At 37.7% G+C, this 12,340-nt stretch overlaps 1 protein-coding gene across 1 annotated transcript in view; it reads left to right on the top strand.

The window, feature by feature from the left end:
- Positions 1–12,340, top strand: part of kcnk10a (potassium channel, subfamily K, member 10a) — a 49,710-nt gene that overhangs the window by 9,425 nt on the left and 27,945 nt on the right. The window lies entirely within an intron of this gene.

Below are 12,340 nucleotides of genomic sequence, written 5' to 3' on the forward strand. Positions count from 1 at the left end.
GTAGGGGTGAAAGTGGCTTGAATTTCTTGTTGGAACTTCCTGTCATAAAGGTCACCACGGAGACAGAATTTTTTGGGGGGGGTTGGTGGGGGGGTTCAAACTAGAGCTTAGGCCTGTCGCAATAACAGATTTTGGTGTGCGATAATTCATTTCATAAATTATTGCGATATGCGATATTATTGTGCACCCCCCAAAATTTTTTAAAACCAATTTACAATAACACAGTGAGAATGCAGTGTATATTAATAGATCAAGTACACCCACTTAAACGCAATAAATGTTTACTCTTAAATTCAAAAATACTTTTTAAGAAATCACAACTAAAAACAATAGACGATGCCTCTTAAGTAAAAGACAACAATATTAATACCGCACAGAAACAAAGAATAAACAAAACGTGTTTTTCAAGAAAAAAAAATTTGCACTTAATAACTTAAGCATTTAGGCAAAAATAACTTTTCCCCTCATAGCTTCTGCTATGGTGTTCCGATACAGTTAAGTCACGGTTCGGGACGATTTTTGATTTGGGGACACGATTTTCGATTCGATTCAATACATAAAGCATAATTTAATGCTCTGAAAAAAAATAATAATAATAACAATTGTATTTTTTGTTTAGTTTTTTTTTTTTTCTTTTCTTATTTTTTTTTTTTGCTAACGAGCAAAAATTAAATTGCCATCATATAAACATGCATTTTAGTGCATAATATTTATGTGCTTACTTCTTACTGATCTGAAGAAATGTTGTATAAAAGTGCTGAGAACATTCTTTACTATTTGTAAAGTTAGTCGGGGCACACTGTTGATTGCTACAGCTCTCTTAGCAGCTAGTTTTACTACATGAGAAAAAAATCCTATTTGAGGTCTCAATCCATCTGCGTCACGTAATGAATTAACAATATTTGCAGCATTATCTTTAGTCACTGGTATGGATTGATTTTGCCTGCTTAACTTCCATTCAGTCATGGCGGTTTATGTCCCATAATCACTCTGGGCTCATGTGGCCAATGGCATTGGACATAGCACTCTAGTTTGCTATTTCATGATATCTAATGTGTGCGTGCATTAAAAAAGTTGGCAAACGCCACAGAAGTCACGTCTGCTCATTACTGCACAACACCAGCATTTGACAATCGACTTTCATAAACAAGACGAGTTTGAAGCACAGCGCTCTTAATTTGCCACTCATTGTTCATCATGTCCATTCAGCTGTCCATTGTCAAAGCGAGGTTGTTCGTAGCAGCCAAGTCGGTAAAAATGTTTTGGCGGACTTCGTTGTAAATATCCTGAAGCGCACGCAACAGTGATGTTGTTTTGTTCATGTGATGCGGGAGTGAGAAAGAGATGGTTTACTGAGAGCCACAGGTTGAGGAAGTGTTGTTAGCGCCATGTGTTAATAAAAACAAAAGTTGTAAGCACGCTGTGTGTTTGATATCATTGCCAGAAAAACACATTTAATAGGACACCCTGCAGCTTCCTTTTTAATGATGTCCTTATAATAATGATCTGCTGCATCACTTTGTGACTTTCCATCTCCATGATGAAACGTTCTTCGTCCATGTTTGCTGGTGTTTATACCTTTACTAAGACAGTGGGCTGTTGACTCCAGGCCTGGATCCGCCCACTTTGACGGATGCGTCTCCAGCAAAAATAGAAAATCGCCTAAACCATTCTGCAGGCTCCAGCACGCTGGAGATGGTCCGCAGTCAATCCAGAGCACTGACGCGGCCGGTATACATTGAACAACAGGATATAATGGGAACGGGTAGGCTCCAGCGCTATTTTTTGCTGGACCTGGAACGAAGATGCATTTTGCGAAGTTGGTAACAAGGAATCCGAACTTTTAACAGCACGTCTGCCGCACACGCACGTGCACGCAAGCTGATAAATCGCAGCGGAAAAATTACAGCCTTCATTTTTATTTATCGTGCTATGAATGGAATTATTGCATATTGCGACAGGCTTACGAGAGCTGTCCCGACTAGTCAACGTCATCGATGACGTAAATGTGTCGATGAGCACAACATCCCGTCGATGGTTAATGAAGGGTTAAAAAAATATGCGTGGAAAGTTGACAATCGTAGCCGCTTGGTATGCAAACGGGGAAAGCGGCACAAAGCCAAAAAAGTGCACCATAGTGGCCAAAACATTGACTTATTTCAACGAAACAGAGGAGGCAAGATTGGCTACATGTCAGCCGTGAATGAACACCTAAAGCATCGTCACCCAGTTGTAATTTTGGAAGAGGACAGGAGACAACAAGCCAACAGATCGTAAGTCCATCTAACTAACGAACGACATTTTTTATTGAAGTTGCTAAGCCTGTCACGTTGTGCAATAAGTCCATTTATCGCACGGTAAATAAAAATGATGGTGGTAATTTTCACGGCTGCGTTTTATCGCCGAGTGCGTGCATGTACACGTGCATGTTGATGGCATATGAGACTCCAGTTCTTTTCACAGATGTTTATTGGTCATCAGCACGCCATAGAATTTTAAGTTTAGAAATACAAAATAAGGAAACACATCTATATAAAACACTGTAAACGTGAGCATTGCTACATTGAGGCTAAAGGGGAAAAATAACAACCTACATTAGCCTGCTAAAGAACATTGGCAGTCTTCTCCAAAAGGCAAACTTGCAGTAAAAAAGTGACACTTCAAACATGAAAAATCGCTGAAAAAAAAAATGAAAAAAAAAAATCTATTATTGATACCACACATGCAATGAAAAGTGCTCTTTTTAGCTGAGTGTAAAGCTTAGCGGTTAGCGATTTAGCGAATGTACTTCCGGTGAACATTTCAAAATAAAAGCACGTCATGTTCGTCATATAAATAATAATTTTTTGAGTTAATCCCACATACTTCAGAATTCATTTTTTACACTAAGAATAGCTTTAAAATGACACCGTTAATGAAACATCTGAATCGCAATGAATGATTGTTATAATAAATAGTATTATACTATAGTATTAATGCTCGATATTTTTATTTCAAGAATTGTTTTTGAATCATGTTGGAAAGGTGAAGTCAGTGTTCTGAATCTGTTTACATTCCATTCTTTTGCACTGGTTAATGCTATCACCATTTGACCTTATTGTTTATTTGTGATTTATCATTTCTATTTATGTATTTATTTGTAGTTTAGCAAAGAACTTAACTGTTCCAAAATGTTTTTGTGAATTAATAATAATATCATTGCTAAATTAGTTAAAAAAAAAAAAAAAAAACTACTACATTAGTCAACTAATCGTAAAAATAGTCGGCTGACTAATCAGGACAAAAATAGTCATTTGGGGCAGCTCTAGTTTAAACCTCCTAAAACTACAGAAATACAAAGAAAAACTGCCTTTGGAAGTTATATCTATAACACACAATAAAACAACAGGTTTTACACATGCATTAGGCTACTGCATTACACTTACTGTAACACGGCATACATGAGCAAAACTAATTTTCATTCAAAATTGTATTTTTTCGATGTTGTGCAAAATAACTGTTAACAAAAACACCATACAGTGGCCATCTCATTTTTATTTTCCCTCATTTCCTTACATCAAAATGGAAAAACCTCAATTTTAATTACTTACAAACATAGAATACACAGTACATGAAAATAAAAGATAATGTAAACATCGACTGATGTATTATTATAATGACTGTAAAAAAAAGTAACATACTTGAACAAAAAAAAAGTACAAATGACTTACATTATACACAGTGAAATGGAATATATTTAAACATAATGCTAACATTGACTTTTATATATTAGGGGAGACTGGGGTAATGTGAGACATAGTGTAATGCGAGATACCCCCTGTATATAAGTGAGGTAGCACATTTGTGATCGTACAACCATCATGTTTTGAAGCCCCTACCATTTCACCTTGTCCATGAAGAAGAGATGTGGTAAACACGTTTTTTGCACAAAAATCTCTTTTTTGCATGTAAAAGTAATTTTTGTTGTGCCAAAGCAAATTGATTTAGCTTGGAATTATTTTTATCACACATGTTGATGAACTAAGAGCATATAAAACCATGTGATGACGCTAATTTAAGATTAGCCTGTGTTTCTAGGAGAGGTGTTTTTTTTTTTTCCTTTATAAAATTGTGTTGATGGGATAAAGTGAGACAAATGATGTGGGGTAAAGTGAGATGTCTCACTTCACTCCTTCTTGTCAGCAATGACACTACACAACATCACAACTGGATTTAGATCTACTGAATTTTCTCTGATTAAGCATTTGCACCATCCATGGTGTAAAACATTCCAAACCCTGAGCTGCAGCCTGCCACTGCAGAAGATCTTGATGATCCACCTGCAGATGAACTACTTGCTTTAGACAATTCAGTAACTGATAGTAATCCATCCACTGCACATGATTCACCTGGATAAGGCTGGTAAGCTGACTCGTGCCACATGGTCCCAGTCAGAAATTAGTTGGGAAAAAGCAAAGTTGCAAAGAAAAGACCAACCCGAAAACGAAAGAAGAAAAAAAAAAATTGTAGTTAGCAGCTCTGAGGAGATTGAGATCCTCGTCCCATTTGCCCAATGAAGAGAGTTCTAAAAATGAAAGTGATCCAGGAAACATAAATCTAGCCATGGGTAATTTTGTCATATTACTTTATGTTATGATGTATGATGATATGCTACTATGGTGTACTAGATCTTGAGTTGCGTTTAGGTATTTGAAAAAATGTGTTTAATTGACCAAAACCGAAGATGCTGTTACTATTCTGACATTCATTCTGAATTGTCTAATTGTCAAACTACCTGTTAAGATTCTAACTTTCACAACATTTGCTATTATGATTTGTTATACAGTGGTATGAAAAAGTATCTGAACCTTTTGGAATTTCTCACATTTCTGCATAAAATCACCATCAAATGTGATCTGATCTTTGTCAAAATCACACAGATGAAAATACAGTGTCTGCTTTAATTAAAACTACTCAAGCATTTATAGGTTTTCATATTTTAATGAGGATAGTATTCAAACAATGACAGGAGCGGAGACTAAGATTATAAGACTAAGGAGACTTAAAGAGCAATTGAAACCAACTTTTAACAAACATTTTAAGTTAGGTGTGTGCCCTGTCACTGAAGAGTGGTTTAAAAGTGCCCTGCCCACTAAAAAACACACACCGGATAAGAATTGTCTTGATGAGAAGCATTGTCTGATGTACATCCTGGCTCGGTAGAAAGAGCTGTCTGATGACCTGCGATCGAGGATTGTTCATTTGCATAAAGCTGGGAAAGGACACAAAATCTCTAAAAGTCTAGATTTTCATCAATCGACAGTCAGAGAAGTTCTCTACAACTGGAGAGAGTTTGACACAGTTGTTTCTCTCCCAAGGAGTGGCCGTTCACCAAAGACGACTTCAAGAGTTCCGCGCAGAATACTCAGAGAGATAAAAAAGAACCCTAGAGTACCTGCTAAAGACTTACAGAAATCACTGGCACGGTCCAATATCTCTGTGCACACATCAACTATATGTATAACTATGGCTAAGAATAGTGTTCATGGGAGGACTCCCTACAGGAAGCCACTGCTGTCTAAAAAAAAAAAAAAAAAAACATTGCTGCTTGTTTAATGTTCACAAAAAAGCACTTGGACAATCCACAGAGGTTTTTTGCAAAATATTTTGTGGACTGATGAAACCAAATTTGCTTGGGAGTAACCCACAACGTGATGTGTGGAGGAAAAATGGAACATCTCACCAACATCAACACCTGATCCCCACCGTGAAGCACGGTGGAGGGAGCATCATGATTTCGGGTTATTTTGCTGCCTCGGGGCCTGGACAACTTACAATCATTAATGGAAGAATGAATTGAAAAGTTTATCAGGATGCTTTGCAGGAAAACCTGAGGCCATCTGTCAGACAGATGAAGCTAAAAAGAAGATGGATGCTGCAACAAGACAATGATCCAAAACACAGAAGTAAATTAAATCTTAGGATGGTTTCAGAAGAACAAAATACACGTTCTGGAATGGTCAAGTTAAAGTCCAGACTTGAACCCCATTGAGATGCTGTGGCATGATCTAAAGCAGTGCTTCTCAATTATTTTCTGTTACGCCCCCCCAAGGAAGACGTAAATGTTTTGCGCCCCCCCCAACTCTATGCCGCCACTGTAAATAGTATCATTTGTCTATAATACTACGATTATAAGTACGCCTTAGCTTAACATTGTGTCCTTTTTTTTCTATTAAAGAAAAAAAGTAACATAGATCAACTTATAATAAAGTATAACTTTATTAACATTGTTTTGCTTGTAACAGAAGAAGACTTAACGCGCATCAATTTGCCTGAAGTAAAAAAAAAAAAAAAAAAAAAATGTCACATCCAAACTGTAAAAATACACTCAAGGTACATTTTTGACCATTTGATACTGAAAAATAAAATGTAATAAAATCAGTAAATAATAACAAATTCAAATTGATTAGAAAAATTTACTCTTCAGGACAACATGCCAAAAAATTTGACCGAAAAAAACAAAACTGAATAGAAGGGGGGGGAAAGTGTCTTTGGACAGAAGGAAAGTTTTTATTTTCGCTGATTCACCACAGTGCTCACTGGTTTACTGATATAACACTGACAAAGCGGGACGATTGTGACAATTGGCAATATTCGGCACGTTTTCGCTGAAAAACAATCAAGCGGCTTATCAATGAGATTGAGGTCTAATGTCTTTAAGTGGCGTCTTAACTGATTTGGCTTCAGACTCTCCGCTATAATCATTTTTAGACTCAGTAAACAGTGGTCTTTCCTCATTTCCCACTGTATTAAAAGTCAAAGCCAAAAGGCAAACGGCCCGAAAAAAAGCGCATTCTCGGCGGCGGAGGGAGAACCGTAGGTGAGGGCGGTGGTCGTGACGATCCCAAGCCGAAAACGGCACTTCTCAGCCGGACACGTGAGAACCGGAGAAGACTGTGGGTCGCTGCCTGAGTCCAGCTCTGCATGAGTCTCTTCCGTGTGCTCTTGCTTACTTCAAAAATACTGCACGGACTATGAAAATGAGAGCGCCACTGCCACCCACGGACTGGATGTGCAAGTACACTTTATTCTAGTACGGCAAAAAAAAAACAACAACAAAAAAAAAAGCATGTTCCCCGAGATCACTCGCGCCACCCCTGGCATCGCTCTGCGCCCCCCTGGGGGGGCGCGCCCCACCATTTGAGAAGTACTGATCTAAAGACAGCGATTCATATCAGACATCCCAGGTATCTGACTAATCTACAGCAGTTTTGTCGAGAAGAATGGGCCAAGATTAGTCCTGATCAATGTGCTAGACTTATCTGCTGCTAAAGGAAGCGTCTGGTTGAAGTTATTGCTGCCAAAGGGGGGGTTGCGGGGGTATTATATGTGATGATCCACTAACTTGTTTTTCCGCCTTCTGTCATTGTTTGCATACTATCCTCATTAAAATATGAAAATCTACAAATGTTAGGGTGGTTTTAGTTAAAGCAGACACTGTTTTTTCATCTGTGCTATTTTGACAAAGATCAGATCACATTTGATGATGATTTCATGCAGAAATGTGAGAAATTCCAAAAGGTTCAGATATCTTTTCATACCACTCATATCATATTTTCGGAATCAAAGCACCATTCAGCCCCGTTCCGCCCCCGAATTTTATACCGGAATGGCGTTCCAGACTGTTGCGGCCTACTTTCACCCCTGCTTATAAGGACAAATGATTCGGATACACTTTGATCCAAAATTAGGCAATAAAGATGAACAAGATGAGGGATTCTGTTGACGCAGGATCCTGGTATGCCCCCTAGTGAGAGGCTGAGACACTCGGGGGAGAAAAAGCTAAGGAAAGTGCTGGCATGCCAACTGGCAGGATGACAGGGCACTTGGACACGCCAAGAGAGAATGAGGCTTTTCTGGCACTCGTATGGTGAAAATTTGCTCGCATAATGAGACTCAATTTCCCTCATGACGATGCTCGTAACGTGAAAAACCAAAAGGATGAGGTTCTCATATCCTGAGGGTCCACTATACTTGAGTTTTAAATTGAAACTACTCAATTACTAGTCAATGCATTCAAAATTTGAATCAAGCATAGCTTCTTGCAAAACATCTTAAAACATGGAGATTATCTCTGAAATATGGAAGCCCGTGCTCCACTGCCTTGGAGATATCAAAATATAGTTTTAAAAAATAAAACCAGGTAAATTACTTTCTTAAATGGAGGGCCACATTGTGTGTTAGCCATCTCAGCTTAATAGCTGATGGATCATTGTCATTTCTTGATTTACTGTAACTTGGGTGCTTGTGATGTCACTGTCATTTTTAAAGTTGTGCCCGCAGGGGACATTTTGATAGATACTGTAGCTGCCTCCCTCTGGCAACCTTTTGGTATTTTTTACATAACATACATTTTTACTCTGTGAATATACGTCATGAGTTCAGTACCTACCATTTCATAGTTAATTGAATAAGAATGGCGGAAAGAAATTCATTCAGATATGGTGTTTTGTTTTCTCTGAGTCATAGTCTCTCTCGTAGCCTCAAGCACAATGTTTCAAATGGGATTTATATTTACTTCTCAGCTCATTTTTATATTTGAAGCGTGTATCGTTTACTCTTTCAGTCAGTTGCATTCATAGCTTGTCGTCCACATTGTTACGCAAATCAATTTCTAGTGTCTAATCATAATGATTAGACGCTTTTGTCTTTTGAAAGTCTAGAGCTTGCTAAAGGCGCAAAACTTGATAGCTTATGCAAAAAGGAAGCCATCTTGAATTATTTACAACCAGAATTGAGTCTGAACAACGTGCAAAATTGCCTCCCAATTCAACGAATCTCAGAGAATCATTTCAGGCTATTGTAATCCTTTCATGCACCAAATATGATGAGCTAGAACAGGATTTCTTTTGTTAAATTGCTTTATTATCTTCATATAGGAGAAAGCCACTTTTGAATAGTAATCCACTGTAGTGAGAACATCTCTAAAAATGTTAAGTAGACTACTTTTTGTCAGGGTATGTATTTTGGTTGTGTTCATACATTCATTCATTTTCCATTTTACTTATCCTGATAAGGGATGTGTAAGTTGGCCCTGAAGTGCAAAACACAATGGCAAAAAAAAAAAAAAAAAACACAAAAGCAAATAACACAAAAAAAAAAAAAAAAAACGCCATCTTCGTCAGACAGTGGACCGCTCAGGCAGGCAATCGGGCGGACAACTTTTTTACGTATGTTTTAGTGTTTTGTTACTGCTCAGTATGGTTGTTATAGCAAAAAAAAAAACACAAAAAAACGGTACTTCCAAGGTTAAAAAAAAAAAAAAAAATGCCAAATCACAAAACAAAAAAACAAATTAAAAAACAAAAGGCCAAATCGCATGACAAAAAAACAAATTGAAAAAGCAATGCAAAATCAAAAAACATAACGGCAAATCACTTAACAAAAAAACAATCCAGAAAACACAACGCCAAATCCAAAAATGAAATTCCATCAAGGAACCAGAAGAGGAAGGTACCAGTCAAAAAGTACACTCATCCCTGAATGGACAAATCAACCGTCAACGATAGGAACTGATAAACTAGGAACTTATTACGTCATGTTTGATCGGCAACAAAATAAACCGCGCATTTCCAAAGATGGACGATGGACTGTCTCTTCCTTGGTTCGATGATGAAGTAGCAATTTTATTTCGTTATGTTTTCAGATTAAATTTGCTGTCTTTCCAGTGTGAAATTTTGATGATTGCGATGTTTGTTAACCGTTTTTCGTCTTACTCTGAAGAAAGAGGAAATGACGATCGGCCCGCCGTAATATTTACCTCATCAGTCTTTGCGCTGTGACCCGGGAATTAAATGGCTGCTCACACACATGCCGTGTCCCGGGTAAGTTCCGAACATTTTACTAAGACGCGACCCGGTTAATGTCAGTGTCATCTCCGTGTCAGTCGTCCCGGGAAATTGCTTTCAAGAGAACCACGGATAGAAAGACATGTAATAAAGATAAATGTTAGTACGAGTTATCATCTGACATTAAAACCCCTCTTAATGTTTTCGTTTTAATAAAATTTGTACAGTTATTTAACTAGTAAATAACTAGGTTTTGGGACTTTAGGGGCTAATTTACTAGCATCCAACCAAGTGTGGTCAAATTCAGTCACACTGCTTTCGCTCGTATACGGAAGTTCCAATTTGACCTCATTCCAAAATATTACATCATGGATTTCGTTTTGAAATATAAGTATGATTTGAGTTTAGAAAGTATACCCATGACAAGGCTTTTTTTTGTTGAATATTATGGTGTCCTTGCATGCAGGTCTGTAAGTCAATGCAGTAATAAATGTTGCACCATATTACACCATTTCTCTTGAGGCCAAGATAAATCCAAGATTATTAATAAAGGTTTTATTCTTCTGGTGATTACCTCATGGCAAGCCCTTTACAACTATGAGTAGTTTATTTATTTATTTTTTGAAGCTTTTTTTTCATCTTCATGACCCTCCAAACCATTTATCTATTACTCAATACCACACAACTGCATTGTGCGACTGCGACTTGGAGCATTGACTTACTTTGACCAAAATTCAAACTAAACCATGAATTTGTTGCCAATAGGGCAGCCAACTCCCTGAAAAAAAATAATAAGGGACACCTCATTAGTAAAGCCGGGCTTCCTGATAACCGTCACCCTTCAGTTATTATTTTTGTATGTGAAAAGAGATTTATTTTTCATCATAAATATAATAATTTAACTCAAAACTGAATGAATTAGGTACATATTTGAGTGATATAAGCACATGGAAAAACAATAATTATCAGCCACTTGGCACTGGTCTCCAACCATTTCTTGGTGCTATTTGAGGTATGTTTTAGGTCAGTGTCAACCCATGACAGGCCCAAAACATTTTGATAGTCTCCATATATCATGGCCCCTGCTAAAAGCTTTGAATAGCTTCCTTGGAGTGTCCTATTCACCCATCTTATCATGTGAACTGCTAGCGTATGATCATGTACTGTATTTTGATGTACGAATACTGAAACTGAACTCCTTGCACACTGTCAAAGCACTCTTTGCCAGAAAAAAAGAAAGAGGCCTATAAAGAAAAAACACAGTGCCTATAGGCAAACATGATGGGGGTCCAATGATGTTTTGGGGTAGTTTTGCTGCCTCTGGCACTAGGTGCCTTGACAGTGTGCAAGGAGTCATGAAATATGGCGACTATCAAAATGTTTTGACCCGCAATCTAGGATGTAGTGTCAGAAAACGGGGTCTGCGTCAGAAGTCATGGGTGATCCAACAGGACAATGACCCCAAAAAAATACCTCAAATAGCACCAAGAAATGGTTGGAGACGAAGCAATGGAGAATTCTGAGGTGGCCATCGATGAGTCTGAATCTAAATCATATTGAACACTATGGAGAGATCTCAAAATTGCTTTTGCAAGAAGGCACCCTTATAATCTGAGAGACCTGGAACAGTTCGCAAAAGATGAGTGGTCCAAAATTTCATTTGAGAGGTGCACGAAACTTGTTGATGGTTAAAGGAAGCAATTGCTTTCTGTTATTTCTTTTAAAGGATGCACAACAAAATATTCAGTTGAGGGTGCCAACAATTTTGTCCAGTCAATTTTTTGCATTCTTTGTAAAATTGTGTACATTTTGGCTTTTCTCTTCAGCTGTTTTGTGTTTTTCCAATGCAAATCCAAGAAGTAAGCACATTCATACTGAAAACATTTGTAATTGCATTAATTTCTGTGAAAAATGCTGTATTTTCTTGGGGTTCCATTAATTTCGTCCATGACTAAAAAAAAGGTTTCCAACATTTTCGAATGAACGTTGACAGATGTGAGCACATAATTGTTGAGTCCACGAGGATCTCACCATCTTCATGATAATAATTCATACTCAGCAGGAAAACAGTACTTTATTGTCAAATAATTAAACTCACCTGGACGTCACGTCCAGGTGATACATACACGACGTCTGTATGGAAAGAGTTTTCTGATCATTTAAAATAACACTCTCAATGCTAAATGCTAATGCTACAAGTTACATTTATTGTGGGATGATCACTCAGCACAGACCTTCAAAAGCTAATGCAACATGGCATAGCTAGCTAAGATAAGTAAACAACACTTACCAAGCAGCCCCTGACACATGTGTTAGACTAAAGGAGCATGGAGTTGACACACACCTACTCACCGCATATGCACATAATGAGAGGCATAGAAAGGCGAGTGGACAGAGGCGTTCATTGGACCGCGCCGTTTATTGGCATAAGCTTCGGCAACTCCTTCACATCAAACATAAGTATCATTTAGTGAGAGAAACAATATCTCTCACAAAAAATAATGAACACAAAA

This window comes from Corythoichthys intestinalis, chromosome 19 (assembly GCF_030265065.1).
Source record: "Corythoichthys intestinalis isolate RoL2023-P3 chromosome 19, ASM3026506v1, whole genome shotgun sequence".
NCBI classification, from domain to species: Eukaryota; Metazoa; Chordata; class Actinopteri; order Syngnathiformes; family Syngnathidae; genus Corythoichthys; species Corythoichthys intestinalis.